General features: G+C 52.9%; 1 protein-coding gene across 1 annotated transcript in view; it reads left to right on the forward strand.

The window, feature by feature from the left end:
* The first annotated feature begins 2,898 nt into the window (after nucleotides 1-2,898).
* DLGAP3 (DLG associated protein 3) overlaps nucleotides 2,899-19,227 on the forward strand; it is a 63,786-nt gene continuing 47,457 nt past the window's right edge. The window contains exon 1 of the mRNA XM_061122453.1: nucleotides 2,899-2,969. The gene's annotated coding sequence lies outside the window, so the exon portion shown is untranslated. The remainder of the gene's footprint in view (nucleotides 2,970-19,227) is intronic.

Below are 19,227 nucleotides of genomic sequence, written 5' to 3' on the forward strand. Positions count from 1 at the left end.
GAATTAGCACCACTTTTGCAACCAAGGTATTATAGTCCCCAAGGCTAAAGTTGGCTTCAGTGCTGTGCTTACTCCTCTGGTTCTGTCTTCACTTAGATTTTGGCAGGAGGGATTCTTTTTTTTTTTTTAACCAGCTTACTGATGCAGTTAAGAAGATTTAAAAATATATTTCATCTATCATTAAAAAAAATCATTTATCATGTTTTCAGTGGGAGGATAAACCAGGCACCTAGTCTGCCATACTGCTTGACTGACATTTTGATGAGTTTCTCTGTCTCTGCACCTGTGTGGCTCTCTAATTCTCTCTTCTGGTCTTGGAGGCTCGATTCAAATGCTTCCGTTATGCTTCTTGACTTCTTTGACTGCCCTTCTTCACCCAGACAGAGCTCTAGATTCTAAAAGTATTTAGTGCTCGTCTCTATTAAGGCATGGCATTCTTAACACAGCAGTCATAATTTGTGGAGTGCAAGGTCCCTTGTTAAAAAAATTATTGAGAATTTCAAAACTGTGACAGCAGAGCATAAACCTTGTAAGCGTGGGGCTCTGTGACTGCCCCACTCACACTCCCATGCAGCTGGCCCTGAGAGTCATGACTGATTTCCCTCTCTATCTCCCTCATACGATACTGGATGGCTGTGAGAGAACGCTATCTAAAGTCTGTCTGACTAATCTTTATGCCCCAGCAGGCTAGCAAGGTGCCAGGTACAATCAGTAAATATTCGTGGAAGGAACAGATGAAAACTACACCATTTCTTAATTCTAAAATATGTCAACTCTTTCATACAACTGTAAAAAAGTAGAGAACCACATAAAATGTCCCTATCCATCGTAAGATGCTTTTCCAATTTCAGAATAGTTAACAGAATGTACATTTTAGAACTGAGGAGGACTTCCCTGGTGGTCCAGTGATTAAGAATCCGCCTGACAATGCAGGAGACATGGGTTCGATCCCTGTTCTGGAAAGATTCCATATGCTGTGGGACAGCTAAGACCATGTGCCACAACTATTGGGCCTGCATGCCCTAGAGCCTGTGCTCCGAAATAAGAAAAGCCACTGCATTGAGACACCTGCGCGCCATGTTCACCGCAACCAGAGAAAGCCTGCAGGCAGCAGTGAAGACCCAGTACAGTTAAAAATAAATAAATAAAATAATAATAATTAAAAAAAACGGAGAAAACGTGGCGGTGCCTTTTAACATCCTGCGTGACGGCTGTTCTTATACTTCATGGCAAGTGAGATGCTTCTTGCAGTTCTAAAGTGGGTTCCTAGGATCTGCTTTCTATCTGATCTTCCCTGTTATCTGGTCTTGGCTGATCCCTGGGCTGGGAATTCTCTGCAACCTTAGCCCAGGGTGAAACTTCTTGATTGAATAGGTCTTGTAGGCAGCAGGACAGGTGACCAGTCCGCCTATCTCCCACCAGAATTTATGTCATGTGGCCTCTTTAAACATCTTCTTGGGAAATGGGGAAAGGGCGTGACTCCCAGTTTTAATTCACTTGGGCCTGTGACTTCTACTTCCTCTATCTTCAGCTTCCCCCTTTATATAAGGAGAGCCAGTGGCCCCAAAAAGGTACAGAGAGAAGGCTGTCTGGTGGATACTGAATCAGAACTATTCCAAGGTCTGTCTATTCCTAGAGAGGAGGATGTTCAGTCTCCCTAAGCCTCCCAAACCCACACCTCATCGCCCCAAAGCTTTCCAGACCAGAAAAGGTGGACGAGGGAAGAGGGGAAGACGCCTTTAAGGATGCACGCTACTCTCCACCCCAACTTTCAGCGCCTGAGGCCGAGCTCCCTTCACACCCACCTCAGGAAATCAGAACCCAGAGCCAGGCCCTCCCCAAGCGGTTTCCCCCGTGCGGCCCCCTCCCCCCCATTACAGCATCGCTCTGGGCGCCAAGACGGATTCCAGCCAGGGACTGCTGCAGTCCTTTTCTCCTCCGCCTCTCCTGGCTCCCGCAGCCCGAGTCCCGGCTCTGCAGCCTCCGGCTGTGCTCCGGACCGTCCCTTTTCCCTCCCCCAGCCCGCCCCCGCCTTGGCACGACCCCTGGCTCCGGGCCTAGAGGTGGGCGGACACAGTGGGCACAGGTGGGGCCCCGGCAAAGTCCGCAGGTCGAGCGGGGTTTTCCGTCCACACAGTGGGGTTGCCTGGGCTGTGGGTGACAGACTCCATCCACTCCGTGGCTCTGAGCCGCGGCACGGCGCCCCAGCCGGGGACGCAGGGCCGAAGAGGGGCCCTTAGACCTGCGGCCAGCAGCTGCAGTCGGGTAGCTCATCGCGAAACCCGAAAAGCGTCTCCTAAAGGGATGCGCCCAGGGGGCTGTGTGACATTCAGGGTGTGACTGTGCCTCGGTGGGGCGCAGACCCTGTCTGGGAGGCTGTGTGACTCTCTCCCCAAGCGCCCGTCTCTGGGCTCCGGACCCTGTGCCTGGGCGGCCGTGCGTGACCGTGACACTGTGTGTGCCCGCTCCTGGGTCCCCAGCGGACGCGGACCCGGTGGTCCCCGGGGAGGGGGAGCTTATTCGCACCCCCCCTGGGCCTCGCAGAGCCGTCGCTCAGCCTCCCCGAGGCGGGCGCTCCTCGGAGACCCGGGCGGCCGTCCGCTGGCTGCGACCTCGGCCCTCCTGGGTCCCGTGCGGGGGCGGGGAGCTCGGCCCCCTCCCTCTCGCCGGCTCCGGGCTCGGCAGCCCTGCGCGGGGGCGGGGGCGGGGGCGGGGGCGGAGCGCGCGGGCGGGATCCCCCCGCCTCCCCTTCCTGGTCCCCGGGAAATCCAGCCTCCGTGGCTTGGCCGCCTCCCGCTCCCGCGCCCGCTGCCGCTCGGCGCTCGCTCGGGGCTCCGCAGCCGGCGCGGCCCCTTCGCCGGGGGCTCCGCAGTGCCGGGTCCCTTCCCTGCCCGCCCGCCCGCCGCCGCAGCGCCCACGGCCCGGGCCGCCGGCACCATGTAACCCGGCCGGAGCCCGAGCCGGGCCAGGTAAGCCGCGGGGAGGGGTGGGGACCGGGCCGCGCGCGCCGCGCCCTCTGCAGCGCCCCCCAGCCTCGGCCTGGCTGCGGCCCCGGCGCCGCCCACGCCCCGGGCTCCGGCGGCCTCGGTTCCCGGTCCGGGGATGGGGGAAGGCTGGGCCTCCGCAGCCGCCCCCGCCCGGGCCTGGCTGCCCGCGGGCCTGACCGGAGGGACGGGTGGGAGACCACGCGGAGCGGGGACCGGCTCTCGGGGTCGAGCCGCGGGGCCACCAGCCCCGGCCCAGCCCCGGCCCGGCTGAGGCTTGGGTCTGAGCGGGAGCAGCCAGCAGGGTGGTGGGGGGAAGTGGAGGTTTCAGGGAGATCCGGAGAGAAGTTTTCCTCTGCAGGTGTGTGAGTGTGAGTGCATGTCACTGTGTGTCTGTGATGAACGTGTGTGTCACCGTGTGGGTCTGTGGGTGGCTGTGTGTGCCAGTGAGTGTATGCAGCGAGAGTGTGCGTGTGTCATTGTGGGTGAGTGTGTGCGTGTCCGTGGGTGTATGCAGTGTGAGTGTGGAGGGTGTTCCCGTGTATGTATCTGTGAACATGTGTGTGAATGAATGTGTGTGTGTTGTCACCGTGTGTGCCTGGGGGGGGGGGGGGTGTCCTCTGAGTGTATATGTGAGCGGATGTGTGTGTGCTGGTGTGACTGTTTCCGAGAGTGGGTTCAGGTATCTGTGGCCTGCGTGGATGTGTGTGTGTGTGGTTGGGGGGTGCGTGCTATGTGAGAATGTATCTGAGCTGGGTTCATTCGGAATCACGCACACCTAGGCTTTGTCCCCTCCTCCCCCAGGGGATGCCTGGTGGGGTGCTGGGGATGGGACAGAGAGATGGGACTTTCTGAGGTCAGATCAAAGCCCTTCCCCAGGGGCTGCTCACCCCACTCAGGCAAGAGCTGCATGGCACTTTCCACCTTGGTTCCCACCTTCACCTACCCCAGGGGGTACCCTCTGTGATGCTACTGGTTGTGTCCTAGCTGGACACTGCGGCTCCTGGGGGTTGTGGGGTGGGGGGTGCAGCTGGAGTGTGTGTGCCTGTGTGTGCTTCTCCTTCTTGAGGTCTGGAACCTGTGTCATCCCAGTGATGTTTCACCAAGGGCCTTTTAGCGCCAGGGGCTCAGGAGGCCAGGTGGAGGCTTCTGTCCTGTTCTTAGTCATCAGAGCAGGTGGCTGTCTCTAGACTTCCAAGTCCTCGATTTCTAAGTTCTGGGTCATTGGTTCAGCCCACTGACTCCAGGTGGGTCTGTGCAAAAGCTCTTTGAAGTAATAATAATTTAAGAGACAATTTCCTTGTATCAGTTCAGGGCTTTTGAAAAATGCTCCCCTCTCAACTCTTTCTCTTCTTCCTAACAGCCCCAGGAAACAGGCAGGGCAGGCTAAGTCATATGAAATTACCAATATTCAACTGTCTTTGCTTTTTACCTACAAAACCAGCAATTTCATGTGGTTCAACCTAATATAATGCCCACTTACAGATGAGGATGTTGAGGCTTGAGAGTTGAATTGCATTCCCCACAATCACACACTGCTAGTTAGTGGTTCAGAAAGACTTCAGCCTGGGTCTTTTGCTGACCGGAAGAGCTGGGCTGGGCCGAGGTTAGAGAGTGGTGCTCCCTGCTGTGCTCGCTCTGACCCCGGTGGCACTGCCCTCCACCTCCGCCCAGCATTCCCTGAGTGCTGGGGCCACTTCTGCACCCAGCTGCCAAGGCCTAGATGGGAGAGAGGGGGAGAAGAGAGGAGGGAGGGGTGGGAGAGGCTTCGTGAGTTGGCAGTGAATCAGGGTCTAAAAAGGGAGCTGGGAGGGCTAGGGTGGCAGGTGTTTCTAAAAGGAACACGAACATAGGATGAACAGCCTCAGATACAACCCCCGCATCCCCCACCCCCCACTGCCCCACTGATCTGGCAGGCAGTGCCCACTGCATTTTATGCCAGGGGGCTCATGTCCAAGGAGTGAGCTTGTATGTAGTTACAGAATGACGGCCAGGGGAGGAAACTTAGAATTGACTTGGTCCAATCTCTTAATTACAAAGTGAGGGGATTGAAGCCCAGAGAAGGGAGAGGACTTGCCCAAGGTCACACAACAAACTTGTGGGTTCCTAGCTATCTTAGCTCAGGAACTTTTCAACCTTCCATGTTGCTTTCCATTCCTGGAAACCCCCACTCCCACCTTTTGCTCCTTAGAGCAGAAGGGATTTGGGGAAAAGAAGCAAAGACTCGATAACCCTAAGGCTATAGACCCTTCGACCTGGGACCCCTTTCCAAAGAGGAGTTAACAGATGTTCCTGGGAACGGGGATTCCTAGCCATACCCACCACTGAGGTAGGCCATGGCATCTCTTAATTCTCGCCAGTGAGGGACTGAAACTGCTGCAGGCCAGACTCCCAGACTTTCTTCTGTGGCAGCAGCTGGCTGCTACCTGGCAGCTCACATCATCTCTCTCCAGTTGATGTTGGAACCTGGGCTGGCTGAGCTCCATTTTGCTTCATACCATCCAGTTTCTGATGCATTTTGTTGACCTGACAGTTCCTTATTTTATAAGTTTATAGGTTCCAGTTAGGTAGAGAAGCTTCTGGGGCTTGTATAATTTTGGAGGGGTTTGTGGTTACTCTTAAACTCTTTCTGATTAAACTTTCCCAGAGTCTCGGGTAAATGATAAAGATAAGTGTTCCCATTTTACAGATGGGAAAATCAAAATTCATAGAAGAGCCTCCTACGTGTTCGGTTTTTCTAGTAATCTACTAAAATCAGTAGAAGAGATTCTTTTGAGTGAGGGGACAGAGGAGCAAATGACAACAAAAGCTTTTGTCTAGAGGGGCTTCTACAGACCCCTTCCAGTATCTTACCAGCCCCATGGTCAGGAAACCTTTCCAGAGTCTGATGTCATTCCCACTTGGTAGATTCAAAGCTTTGTCTCTCAGTGGGGGTTGGAAGAACAGCTGCATACCCTACAAGCACTGTGTTTTGATTCCCTCTTCCCCCCCAACCCCCCAGTCTGAAGGCTGCTGGCTCAGCGGGCCTCCTGCTGTCTGGGGAGTCTGGGTTTGAGCTGGGGTGAGGTGGTGGCAACATCGTTATGGTAACGAGCTGCCAGCTCATCGTTGCTAATAACTTGTCAAGTCCCTGGGCCCAAATGCAGCATGCCTTCCAACCATCCCTTCTCCCCATGTCACGGAAAGAAAAAGTGAGGCTTTGAGGGAGGGGCCTGTGAATAAGGGAGTCTGGGGAGGTGGGTGGCCTTGTCCTTGAGGCTATAGCTGGGGAGCTGTGGGGAAGTTGCTTGGGGACTGGTTTACACATATGATTATATAAGTTTGCGTATGATTGCATGGGCTGTTACATGTGCATATACTGAGAACATACTTGTAGAAACCTGTACATGCTGGCTGACATGTTCATGTGCTTTTACACAGCAGCTTACATGCAGACATGCCTCCAAGCATCAGAACATGCTTGCGCATGAATACTGCCTCTATCATCTGAACATAAGGCACCCAAGAAATCTGGGTTTGTGGGGGTGTCCAGGTATGTGGGTGGGGATCTGATCTTTTTCTGATGCTGTTTCAAAGTGTCTTGTTAACAAAGGGACAGAATGGTCCCAGAGTTCCTTCTTCCTTCCAGTCAAGAGCTCAGAATGGAAATGACCTGGGGATGGTGTGAGCACCCAGCTCTCCAAGGCTCCTGCCTCTATCCCCATTGAGCTCAGGTATCCCCTGTCCCCCTCACTGTCTGTCCTTTCTCATCCTCTCCTCTTCCTGTGTGTAAATATTAAAGAGCTGAGCCTGCAGGGCTGATGTAGACATGGGGAGAGAATGAAATTAGAAAGGATTTCCTCGCCCCTATCCGGACATCCCCACCCTGCAGTCCCCCGCTCTTGCCTCCTCCCCTCTTGCTTCTCCCCTCCCCTCACTCAGTGCTTCCACATGTCTTTCCTCGCCCCAGTCCAGATGGGAGCTGGCTCCTTCAGAAAGGGGGCTCAGAACAGGGTGTGGGGAGCTACCTGTCTCTGCCTCCCCCCACCACATCTGCCTGCAGGGCTCGGAGCCCCCACGTGAGTATTTCTTTTATTTTTTGGGGTGGTGGTTGAGAAGGAAAGTGGCTTTAGAACCAGCTGTGAGTGGCGTTGAGAGGCTCAGGGCTGAAAAGAGGTGGGTGGGGTCCTCTCTCTAGGCTCACTCAGGGAAGTCTCGTGTCTGGGTTTCTTTTCTTTCTTTGGACATAGAAAGGAGGAGTACCAGGTGCCTCCGGTGGATGGGAGCGAGTGTGGGAGGGGCAGAGGAGAGGGGCTTCTGTACTCAAGAGGGTGTAGAGTGGGGTAAGCCTTTTGCTTCTGGCATCCTGCCTTTCTGGCAATGGGGCCCGCAGAGTGGCTCGGAGCTGTCCCAGGTGCTGAATTTGACTCGGTAGGATTTGCTGCTTTGGAACTGTCCTGAGTATTGATTGGGGCTGCATTGGGGGACCGGTGATGGGCAGAGCTGAGGGCTCACTAGAAAAATTCTTCCAAATGACCCACTTTCCAAGGACAGAGTCCTTGGGTGGACAGATAGATTTTGGGGTCCTTCCCCTGGCCTTAGGCCTCACCGTTCTTAATAGTATGTGGGAAAGGGACCCCTGTTTTCCTGTTTCAGTTCCTCCTCCCCTTTCTAAAACCACCATATGGTTAGTGTGGGGGTATGGGTAGGTGATGATGTTTCTGCTGTGAGCTCTCTTCTCCTGGATAGTTTTTAGCGCAATAAGCTTAGGGGTACTGGCACCAGCCTTTCTGCTACTGGGTCCCAGAAGTTCAGACTCAAGGCAGATCTGAACTAAGAGAGTTCAGGTTTTGCCAGTTTAGGCCTGGGTCGGGTAGAGCTCAGGAGTACTGGATAATTTGACCATGTAACATCCCCCTGCCCATCATACTTTTGAATTAAGGAAAGAGGCAGTGAAATACTCTGCAAGCCTGTCTCCTGTTTTGCCCAGCCCAGCCACAGCTCAGAGCAGCATTTGAGAGAGACTTTTGTTGGGGAGGAAGGTTTCCAAGCAGAGGATTCAAGGAGTGGGTGGGGTTGTTCAGTGCCATGGAGCAGAGAAGGAGGAGGCTACTAGCGATGGGGCAGTGGGCAACGAGGAAAATCTGGGGGAGAAAAAAGCTACTCAAATTGGGGGATTGGGGTTCTGGATTTCAATCCTCAGCTCCTTTGTAAATCTTTTCCCCACTAACCTAGGGTCAGGATCATCTCAGTTTTCTGGGTTCTTAGGCTCCATCTTTGTAAATCTGAAGGGAATAGAGCAAGGATTTATTTCTCTGGGTCCCTTCTCTTGTCATCCCAGGGGGATGAAAGCCAAATGTCAGGACATGCAGATGAGACTGTGGGGGAACAACAGGCAGGAGTGGATGATGGCAGCTTCACCTCCCATCCCCAGGAGAACAATCAAATATTCAAATGGCATCCTTCTTGAGGGGAGAGGAAGGAGAAAGTTTCCGGATGCTGGGCAAAAAATGGGTGTGGCAGGGAGTTCAAGGAAAGGGGGAGGTAGTTAGGGACCCCAAACAGAACCAGGTCTGACCTTTCCAGATGTGACTTCTGGTTAATAAGGAGCCCCTCACCCATCATGTTTTTCATGTAACTCGTCAAGATGATTCTTCTCTGGTTGCTTGGGAGGAGCTGAGTTTTCCTGTGCTGTGGGTGCTGGGAGGTGGTGGGTGTGGGTGTGGGTGCCTGTTTGGGGAGGGGAGGTGTTTGTGCTCTACTCAGCTCTCTTGGTTACATAACAGCTTTGATAAGACTTTACTTTGGAGCTGCTGCTACTGCCTGAAGCAGTCACCCCTCCACCCCCACATGGAATGTTGGATGTCCACCCCCTTCTCCCGGGCCCCTTGGAGAGTCTTGCTACATTCACGATCTAGTGTTTCAGCAGCTGCTTTCCTGCTGGGAGGGGTCTTCCATTTGCTTTCCTGCTCCCTAGCCAGCTCCTGCTCTCTAAATAGTTGCTTCTTTTAGTCTTGTGAGCCCAGGTTACCCCCACTCTTTACATTTTTAAGCCTCCAGGGGTGGGAGGGTTTCACTAGATGTCATGAAGCTGTCCTCTAGGGAAGAAGAGAGGCATCCCGAGAAGTTTTAGTGCCCAGAGACAATGTTTGTACTGTTCTTTTCTCTGCCCCAATAGCTGTTTTGGAATCTGGGAGCTGTGCAACATACCCAGGGGGACTGGGAGGAAGAACCCTGGCCTTAATACTTTCCCTTCATTTCCCCTTTTAGAATTAAAAAGTTTTAGATATATGGGAGGTTGGGGCTGCCTTTTGGGTGGAAAAAGGTGCTTCTCCTCTGAGGTGCACCTGCTTCATGTTCCCTGCCTCCCAGGTTGTCTGTGGAAATACTGATTATTCCAGGCATGAGACAAGGGGATAACAAAGCCCTTTTTTGGAATGACTTCTTTTTTTCTGTGAGTGGGTAGAAATGGAGTATGTCCAGGAGTGGGGCATATCTTATTGATAATAGGAACAACTTTCCAGAAAGAACTGGGAGACTGGCAAGAGAAGAGAGCAAATGCAAGCTTGTGGTGTCACTTGGAGAGAAGATGGACTTCCGGTTTTGTGCATAGGATAGAAAAGCCAGAGGAGAGGCTGGGTGTCTCTGCTCTTCCAGTGCCTGTGCATGTGTATTTCTGTCTGTGAGTGTGTATGTGACTGTGTATATGTCCATACATAAGTGTGAGAGTGCTGCATGAATGTGTACAAACACATTTGTGAGTTTGTATAGACACATGTATATAGATATGTAGGGCTCTATGTATGCATTTAGGTATACATGTGACTATACAGGCAATTACCTAATTAAACCTGTTGGGGGGGGTGGGGTGCTCACTCAACCATATGTATATGTGAATGTAAGTATGCATGTGAAGCGGCACATGAATTAACAGCATATGACTATATGTATATAAGTTGTCATCCATGTGAATGGATGTGACAGAAAGGATGAAAGAGAGATTCTGACCAAACAGTGGGGCTGTTCAAAAGTTTTTTTCACACAGGCTTGAACTTGACCCACTCTGATGCCTGTAGCTCTTCTCCAAAAACCAGGCTCCTTGAGGTCTCTCAAATTATCTTTTATGGGGCCTCAACTCTTCCCCACCACCATCCATATGAAGGGAGTTTGCAGAGGAGAGGCCTGTGCAGGCCTTGGGGACAGCAGAGTAAGGGAGCTGAGCTCAAAGCTGATCAAATGCTATGGTGCCCAGGAGTGTATATGGGGAAAGAGTTTGAGAGCTTGAATGTTAACATTACTACTGAGGTTTCAAGAAGCAAACCGGACAACCTGGGCTCAGTGGATGAAAGGGGCAGGGATTTTAGGGAGGTCCAAGTGTGTACATCAGCCTGTGCTTACATATACATGTATTTGTATATATGTGTATGTGTACATTACTTGTCTTTGCCTTTTTGTCTTTGCATATTTCAACATAAATGTACTTTCTAATGTGTACACATGAAAAAATCTACAGGAACATACCTACCAAAAGAGAGGTTTGTCGACGTAAACATACATGCTAACACGCATATGTATATAGACAGAGTATGCAAAATATGTATGCATTTACTAAATGTGTAGGCATTTGCTAATATTGGGCTTCCCAGGTGGTGCTAGTAGTAAGGAATTCAGGTGGCATAAGAGACGCAGGTTCGATCCCTGGGTCAGGAAGATCCCCTGGATGAGGGCATGACAGCCCACTTCAGTATTCTTGCCTGGAGAATCCCATGGACAGAGGAGCCTGGCAGGCTGCAGTTCATTGGGTTGCAAACAGTGAGACGTGATTGAGGCAAATTAACAGGCATGCGTGTCCTAATATTGGCCTGATGGCAACCCGTGACCTCACTCACCCAGGTTAACAACAGCTTACGAAGAGTCCCTCTTCCATCACGTGTGCCTCCCCTGATTCATCCATTCACTCAGCCAACGTTTACCTCATGCCTGTGTTGTGCCGTGTACTGTGCTGGACACTGGGGATGGTCCTCAACCTCGGGTAACTTACAATCTAGACCTGGATCCAGGAGAGTGTTCAGGAAAGCAGGAGGACAGATGTATTCATGGGGACTAGTGGGGGTCTGTGGAGGGCTTGGTCAATTCCAGAGTGGGAAAGGGAGGGCCTTAGTAAAGGATCCACAGAAGAGGAGGCCATTGAGCCAAGGCTTGAACAGGTATTCACCAGGTGGGCAACTTTAGGAAAAGGTGTTTCAGTGACAGGAAAGGTCCCAACTGGTCTCCTTACCTCTTCCCTTGCCAGCCTCTCCTCCAGAGAGCTTGCCCACGAAAGCAGCCAGCCTAAGATAGTGTTAGTCACTCAGTCATGTTGGATTCTTTACGACCCCGTAGACTGTGCCTGCCAGGCTCCTCTGTCCATGGAATTCTCCAGGCAAGAATACTAGAGTGGATAGCTATTCCCGTCTCCAGGGGATCTTCCTGACCCAGGGATTGAACCTGGGTCTCCTGCATTGCAGGCAGATACTTCACCATCTGAGCCAGAATCATGCCTTTCCCATGGCTTTCCATCTCACTCAGAGTGAAATCCTGAGTGCTTAGTGGGCCCTGAGTGACAGAAGTGCTGTGTGTAAAGTAGCCTCCGGTGACTTCCCTGATTTCAAGTTCCTTCCCTGAAAGTGCTTCCTTTCGGTTCCACAAAGATGCTGAGCTGAGCACAGCCTCATCTCCTGGCCACTGCTTTCCCTTCAGCCTGAAGTGCTCTCCCCCCAGGTACCCGCGTGACTTACTCCTTCACTTGATTCAAGTCTTCACTCAAAAGTCACTTTTTTGGAGAGGCCTCCCCCACAGTCTATCTTAAATAGCCCCCTTGTCATGCTGTCCTCTCACCTCAAAAAAAAAATTTTCAGCACTTACCACCTCCATTATTTCATAAATTTGTTCCGCATCTCCTTTTCCACTAGGATATAAACTTCATGAGAATGGAGCATGAGGAGATCTGGTTTTGCTCCGGCACCCACTGTGTTCCGAGGCGTGCCTGGCTCAGAGGCATTCACTACACACAGATCTTAGGTAGATCACAGTGGCAGGCAGTGAGGAGAGTGGATCGGGCTGGGCCAAGCTACAAGGTGGAGAGGCCAGTTAGGAACCCGCTGGAAGAGCTTTGGTGGAAATTTAGGATGAGGGTGGCCTGATGGAGAACATCAGGAGTGGAGGTGGAGAAAGGGAGATACAGTGTACAAACACACGCATGCACACACACATAGGCCCACGTGTGCGCACGTATTATAGTTTAGCCAGTCACATCTACTGTCTGAGTCAAAGAAAGCTAAGGAAGAAAGTAAAAATGTCTTTATATGTTAATATGGTATGGATGCCATGAGCACCGAGTGACAAGCTGGACACCCTCCAGCTAACCCTGGATGCTCCCCACACATCCGCCTTCCTCTGTCAAGCAGGCTCAAAGGACTGCCAGGCAGGTTCCATTTGGTCAGTGATGCAGGGCTTCTGCCTCAGCACACAAGGGTAGGGTCCTGGGTCCTGAGCAGTGGAAGGGGTCTTCAGAAGTCAGAGTCACAGAGACTTAGAGACACGTGGGGGAGGCACGTGGACCCTGAGAGGGGTGCTCAGAGGCAGCGACCGCAGGCCCGGCCCAGACTTCCTGAAGCAAGACGAGGTGAGAGGCAGGACAGCATCCCCAGAGGGCATCCACTGGGTAGCCCCATCTTTCTCCGCCCCTCCTCCTCTCTCTGCTCCTCTCTGGTCCTTTTTCCTAGTAGGGTGGCTGACGTGACCACAAGTATGGACTTCGGAGTGAGCGATTCCCCCCTGCCCCAGGGTGTGTGAGTTCATGGATATGAAGGAGGATGGAGACCCAGTTTCCAGAGGACAGACTAGGGGTTTGGTGGTAGGGGAGGAATCTCTCTGAGCGTCTCAGCTTGGTCTGATTTCGTCCCTAAAGAGAGAGCACGAAGACTTGAGCTTGCGTTGCAGAATGAGGCACTGAGGTTAGCCCTCGGGCAGGACCATTCAGCGTCTAGGGTGAAGCGACGGAAACTTAGTACCCGGGGAAGCTTGGAGGCCGGCGGGTGAGCAACGGGGGAAGAGGTGGGAGCCGTGGGTCAGCCCCCTCCGGCGCCGCCCCCTGACCCCTAGGGGCCGGGGGTGGGCGGGGATGAAGGCCTCAAGTCCTCTTTGAGAGCTCCTCCCCAGACCCCCAAGCCCGCATCTGGGTTGCTTCCTTTCCAAGAGCTAGAGACTCGGGGTTCTGGGGTGTGTGAGGGGCCTTCTGCCAATCTCTGCTCGCCTCTGGACCAGGGGCGGGGGCGCTGCCGCCGCTCCCCTCCCACCTGGGCTCTGAGCATGGGGGTTGGGCCCAGACAGCCGCCAGAGCCGCCCACCTGCGCGCGGTGTCATGGCAACGACTCTGCCCACGTGGACGTTGAGGAAAGGGAGGAGAGGAGAGGCGAGGAAGCACCACACCGACGGGAGGATGGGAGGGGGCTCCTCCAGGTCCCGCGTGTCTGAGCCCCCCCACCCCTCCAGTCGGGCCCAGGGCCCCCAGGGCAGGGCGAGACTCGTGCTCCCGGCCTGGCCTCAGAGGGTGCATGTCCTTGGGCTTCCTGAGTGATGACGACCTTGTCCTCCTGTACCGGGGGCCCCAGTGGGGTCCTGGGGGAGGGGGGGAGCTTGGGCAGGTGCAGACCTCTCCTTCTCGCCCCACCCCACAAGGCATGGTTCCTGGGGCTGAGGGGATGAGAGCCCGACCTACTTCTCCATTTTCTCCCTATTTTTCAAAAGGAAAATGACCCACTTTTCAGCCAATCAGACTGGGGCCTGTTCCCAGGCTCGTTCCCTGAGCCCCCCTGCCCAGGCCTCTGCTCCTTCCTCAGCCTGTTAGTCACGTGCTGGCCCCTCTTCCTGAGGGAAGCAGGCCGCACCTGTGCGGAGGGTCCTTCCCCGCCCTCTGCGCCAGGCTGGGGAAGGGCCTCTTCCAGGGGTGGCCGGGGCCTGACTGATTCTGCATCAGCGCCCCTTTGGGCAGTCGATCGCCATGGATGACCGTGGTCCTGTGCACTTTGAATGTTCTGTGCTTCCCACCCCCCCCCCCGGCCCCCCACTCCATCCCCTTACTCTCCTAAGACCCACACCCTGGAGAGACAGGAAGGGCTCTGGGGCTGGTGGGAGGAGGACGGTACCCCTTGGTCTCATCCTGTGTGAGTGGGTGCTGGTGGGCCATCTTCCCAAGCTGCTCCGTTTTCACATGGAGAGGGAGAACCGTGGCTGCTTGTCTGTCTTCCAAAGAACCCTCCTAGAGGGTTCTGTCTAGGCCTATCTTCCCAAGCCCCTCCTCCTCTCTAGGATATTGGTCTGGGCCTGAGAGCCCCCTCCCTCCCTCAGCTATATTGGCTTGGGCTGGCTTGGGGGGTGATTAGGGATTTAATTATTTAGTTTCTCCAGCTCAGTAGATTAATTCCATCCATCACAGGCAGGCTGAGCCATCTCCCCATCTCAGGGCTGCCTGGCCAACCCCAGAGGGAGGCAGCATCATTGCTCACCTGGGCCCAGTATTAGATCTGGGAACAATGGATAAAGTTCTTGTTGGGGGAGGATTTGATGTATGACGTTGAGCAGATGTGGGTGCTTAAGCGATGTGAGATGAACATGGGTATCTGTTGTATGGGGATAAACATGTGAACATGTATGTGAGGTTTTGTGTCTGTGTAGCTTCTGTGTGCACAAGCATCCATGTCCTTTGGATGAAAATGCACATGTGTGAACCCTTGTGGGAACAAGTCTGTATGTATGTGTGCATGTTATGTGATGGTGACTAGTTATTTGAGGACAAATGCCACGTGAGTTGTGTTGAATGAGTCTGCATGGCTCATAAGCTGCCTCTGGAGAACATGTGTGTTAAATTGTGAATAGACATTCTTGGGACCATGGATGCCCATGTGCAAGGGAGGGATGGTGACAGTGGAGGTTTCCTGAGGCTAAGTGATGAGTCAGGGCACACTGGGAGTCCACTTGGTGATCTCATCAGGCCAGTTTGGTCAGAGAGATGCTCCTTCAGACGTGCCAGGGCTTGATCTCCTAGTGGTTGAGAGTGTCAGGCCAGGACCAGATCCATATTCAAATCCTCTACCACCTGTGTGACTTTGGGTGAGTTTTAAATTTCTCAGCCTCCATCTCCTCATCTGTAAAATGGGGATAATAATGGCACCTACTGCAAAGGATGGTTTTGAGGACTATACAAAAAAGTACACTTAGCACTTGACACAGTGCCTGCTCAGTTGTAGGCATTCAGTGAGCTGAGCCTTAGGCTTTAGAGTTGAAAGGTACCAGAGGTTGTGTGATCTGAAATGTGTTCTATGCTTGAATGCATCCCATACTATCCTCCAAGGTGGTTCTCCAATCTCAGCTTATATGTCTCCCTGGACAGGATACTCCCAGCTCTTCAGGAAACCCACATCACACTGGACCAGCCCTGCCTACTGCAGAGTTCTGGTCCAGCTGCAGGGAGTCATTTCCCTCATGCCTTCTCCCATTTCTCACCCTATTTCTATGCCCCAGCAGATGGATACTACTTCTCGATGGCTCAATTACTAACCTGAACTTATTGAGCATCTAGTCTATGCCAGGTTTTGTTTATACAGAGATAAAGCAGATGGATCCTGCTTTCCAAGGAGCTCACACCCTGCAAACACATTTTTATCCTACTGTGTTGAAGTATGGGACCTTAGAGAAGGTAGCGACTACTATGCCCCGGGGTTGATGAGGTGGGCAAGCTTAGGTGAGGTTTCTTGGAAGAGAGGATGCCTGAACTGCATCAGAGGCAAAGGTCGGGGGACAGGCTTTCCATATGGAAGAATCCTACAGTCTGTGCTGACTCCTCTCCCCATTCTCTATCCTCTTGTGGTCCTGGCTCCTGCTAAGCCCAGAAAGCTAGAGAAGAGAGCAGGGGTTAAGGTACTCTGGATGCTGGGGGAGGACCAGGCAGAGCTGAGGTTTGAGAGGTGCCGCCACATGAACCTGGCTGTTAACCAACCAACCAGCCCTCAGGGGACCCAACTCTGTGCCTGACTCCTCTGTGGGAGAGGCCTGGAGAAGACAGCAGACAGCCCCTGCCCCAACTCCCAGAGAGCTTACAGGACAGGTGCTAACCCAGGAGGCAGGCTTCACGAGGGAATAAGACCTGTGGACCAGGGAGGAGGACCGGCCACAGGCCTGACCTGGCTGAGAAACTGCTGCCCAGTGGAACCTTGCCGTAGACTGGGGATTCTGCCTGTTGTTTTCTGATAGCAGGCTCAAGGCTGGCAGCATTCTGGAGCCCAGGGCAGCAACAGCCCAAGTCCCACCAAACACATACAAACAAAAGAAGGCACCAAGGTGCTGAAGTCAGAAGTAGCCAACATGTGGGAACATATGTGATCATTGCCTTGGACAGATCAGCTTGGGTACTCATTGCTGCAACTTAGGAGGTAGGTTTTGTTATCCCTCCTTTACAGATGACAGAATTGAGACTCATGGTCATGCAGGTAGGCTGAGAGAAAATGGTTGGAAGCAGGTGATTGTCTTTGCAATATCCAGCAAAACGTCACTGGACTTTCCCTCCCAGATCCTTGGAGCTGGAAGAGAGACCACTAGCCCTGACTGCAGGGATTTGTGGGGTCTACAGATCAAGGGCCTCTAGTTCCCTCAGATGCCATCATCTTTGATCACTGGGGCTGCTCTGCTGTCTTCAGCATCTCCAGGGGTGGAAGGTCTTCAAAAAGAACCCAGGCAAACAGAAAGTCCTGGGTGAAACATGAAACAAATGAGTTTTCAGTTTTGGACCTCTGATCCAGATCTGAGTCAGGTGTGGCTCCAGCCTCTGCCGGAGGCTGAGAAATCCTCTCAAAGGCCCTGCTTCCAGATCTCACTGGTTCTCGCAGTTTCTCCCTGGTTGTCAGGAGCTAACCTTCAGTGCTGCGCTATTTTACCTGCATGACCTTAATACTCATGACATCGTGGTGAGAAGGGACCTATGCTTGCTCCCATTTGAAAAATGAAGACACTGAACTAGAGAGAGAGGTCCAGAGACTTCCTTAAGGCTTCACATCTAGTAACTGGTGGACCCGGGAGGCCCAGGACCCACAGCCTCTCTTGCTAGCTATCCCTGACCAGGGTCCTATAGGAGTCTAATCCTGGTGGTCTGTCTCTCAGTGGTGGACTGGGATGTCTTTCCCAAAACAGGCAGGTAGGAGTGGGAGCATGGGCAGGCAGACCCTCCTGGGGACTGATCATTTGACAAAAAGGGAAGAATGGGCCCAAAGCAGTTGACCGTGGCTGCGGCTAGGGGGTGAGGCGTGAGACTGAGCAGCTTGAACTGTATCGCTTATTGCCTTTGACAACCCTGAAAGAGCTTGAACTTTGCTTCTGGCACCTCTTGGCCACATGGCCTCAGCTGGGAGAGGAGCTGGAGCCCAGATTGTCTGGAGGAAGAGAGCTCTTTGGGGCTGGGAGATTCCCCTCCTTTTGGTCTCTCCTCCTGCTCTGCAGTGTCGGGAGGGTAACTTCCTCCACCTCATTCCTCTTCCACCTCACTGCCTTCCTTGAAGGCAGAGGCACATCTGGAGAGCCCCAGACGTGGCTGAAAAAGGACTATCCTTACCTGCCAGTTGAGAGGGGCTAGATAAACGTGATGGACAGGGCTGGATTTGGTGATGGGATTTCTAATACCAAATCCTCCAGGGGCTCTCCAGAGCCCTTAGGGAGAAAGGAGTGGAGGTCCTGTCTGTGGGCTGTTGGGCACAGGAGTGGAGTGGAAAGTGAAGACATGCATCCATACACTTGATACTTTCTGAGCACCTGTTCATGCTAGGCATGCAGCACATGACAGACATAGTTCCTGCCCCCCTGGGGCTTGTATTCTGCTGTGGGGAGACATACTATAAACATGGACTAGATAAAGAAAATAATTTCAAAGAGCGATAGCCCTATGAAGGCAATGAAAACAGGTGATGTAGAGCGTTCCTGGGGGAAGGAGCTCAACTTCAGCTAGTGAGTGGTCAGGGAAGGCTTCTCTGAGCTGAGACCTGAAAGATCAGACAGAGGAAGCCATGGGAATATCTGGGGCACAGTGTTCCAACAGAGAGAACATCAAGTATAAAGCCCCCTGAGGTGGGATTTTCAAAGAGATTATAGGTAGTATGGGTTATTCACAGGCTGAGCACCGTCCTATGGGTCAGGAGATGGATTTAGCCTTTGGATCTTCCTCTGTCACAAGTGTTGCGGAGCAGTAAGCCCATTTTCTGTAAAATTCCTACCCTAAACCCCCAGGAGGAATTCATTAAATAAAGTAATAAAAGTGAATGAAAAAGATCCCAACCCTCCCTCCTATTCTGCTCACCCTTCCTTCTTTCCACTTTTTGGGGCAGTGAGGGGAAGAGAATGTTTTTCTTGGGTCCGAGGGGTGGAGGTTGGGCAGAAGGCATGCTGAGTCTTCAGCGACAAATCTGGGCAGCGAGGTTAAGAGAGGCCGGGGTGAGGAAACAAGCCCAGCTGCAGAGATCCTGCCCAAGAGAGCTGAACAACGCCAGTGCTGAAATGGTCAAGGGGGCTCAGACAGCCCTGGATGCAGGAGAAGGTGGGGGCCGGAGGAGGAAGGCCCATCATTGAGCTTGGGATACAGGTCAGAGGCTCTCTGTCAGGGCTCCCCAGTAGCTGGACCCTTCACCGTGGACAAGACAGCCTCAGCCTCCAAGCTGCTGTCAGGATAGGGGTAGAGGAGGACTGGAAAGGGAAACTGAGGCAGAATCCTGGCCACTCTGGTTAGACTGACCCAGGGAAGGGGACTAGGAAGGTAAAGCCTGAAGCTCTGAGGTCCTCCACCCACAGCCATGGAGGAGCCCAGGCCTAGAGCAGCAAGATGAGTTCCAGGCCTAAGTTGCTATAAGTTCTGCTGTATTGGAACTGGTATGGGGATGACCTCAGAGGTTCAGTGTGAGGGGACTAGAGAAGGCTGATCCCCAGCCAGAGAGCAACTGTACCCCTTTGCTGCTGTCTGGACCATCATGTCCAGTGTGTACCTCTTCCAGACAGCTTCTTGGGGGAAGGCATGAAGCAGTTAATACTTGCTTTTTGAAATCTTCATCTTTGCCCAAATCATCACTTTGTGTTAACCTCTGAGACACTGGCCTTTGTCAAAGGCTCCTTGATCCTTGAGTGTGCAGGTGTGGATGATTTTGTGTAAGAACTGCCTTTTTCTTTTTTAAATATGTATTTATTTATTTGT

Source organism: Dama dama, chromosome 20 (assembly GCF_033118175.1).
Source record: "Dama dama isolate Ldn47 chromosome 20, ASM3311817v1, whole genome shotgun sequence".
NCBI classification, from domain to species: domain Eukaryota; kingdom Metazoa; phylum Chordata; class Mammalia; order Artiodactyla; family Cervidae; genus Dama; species Dama dama.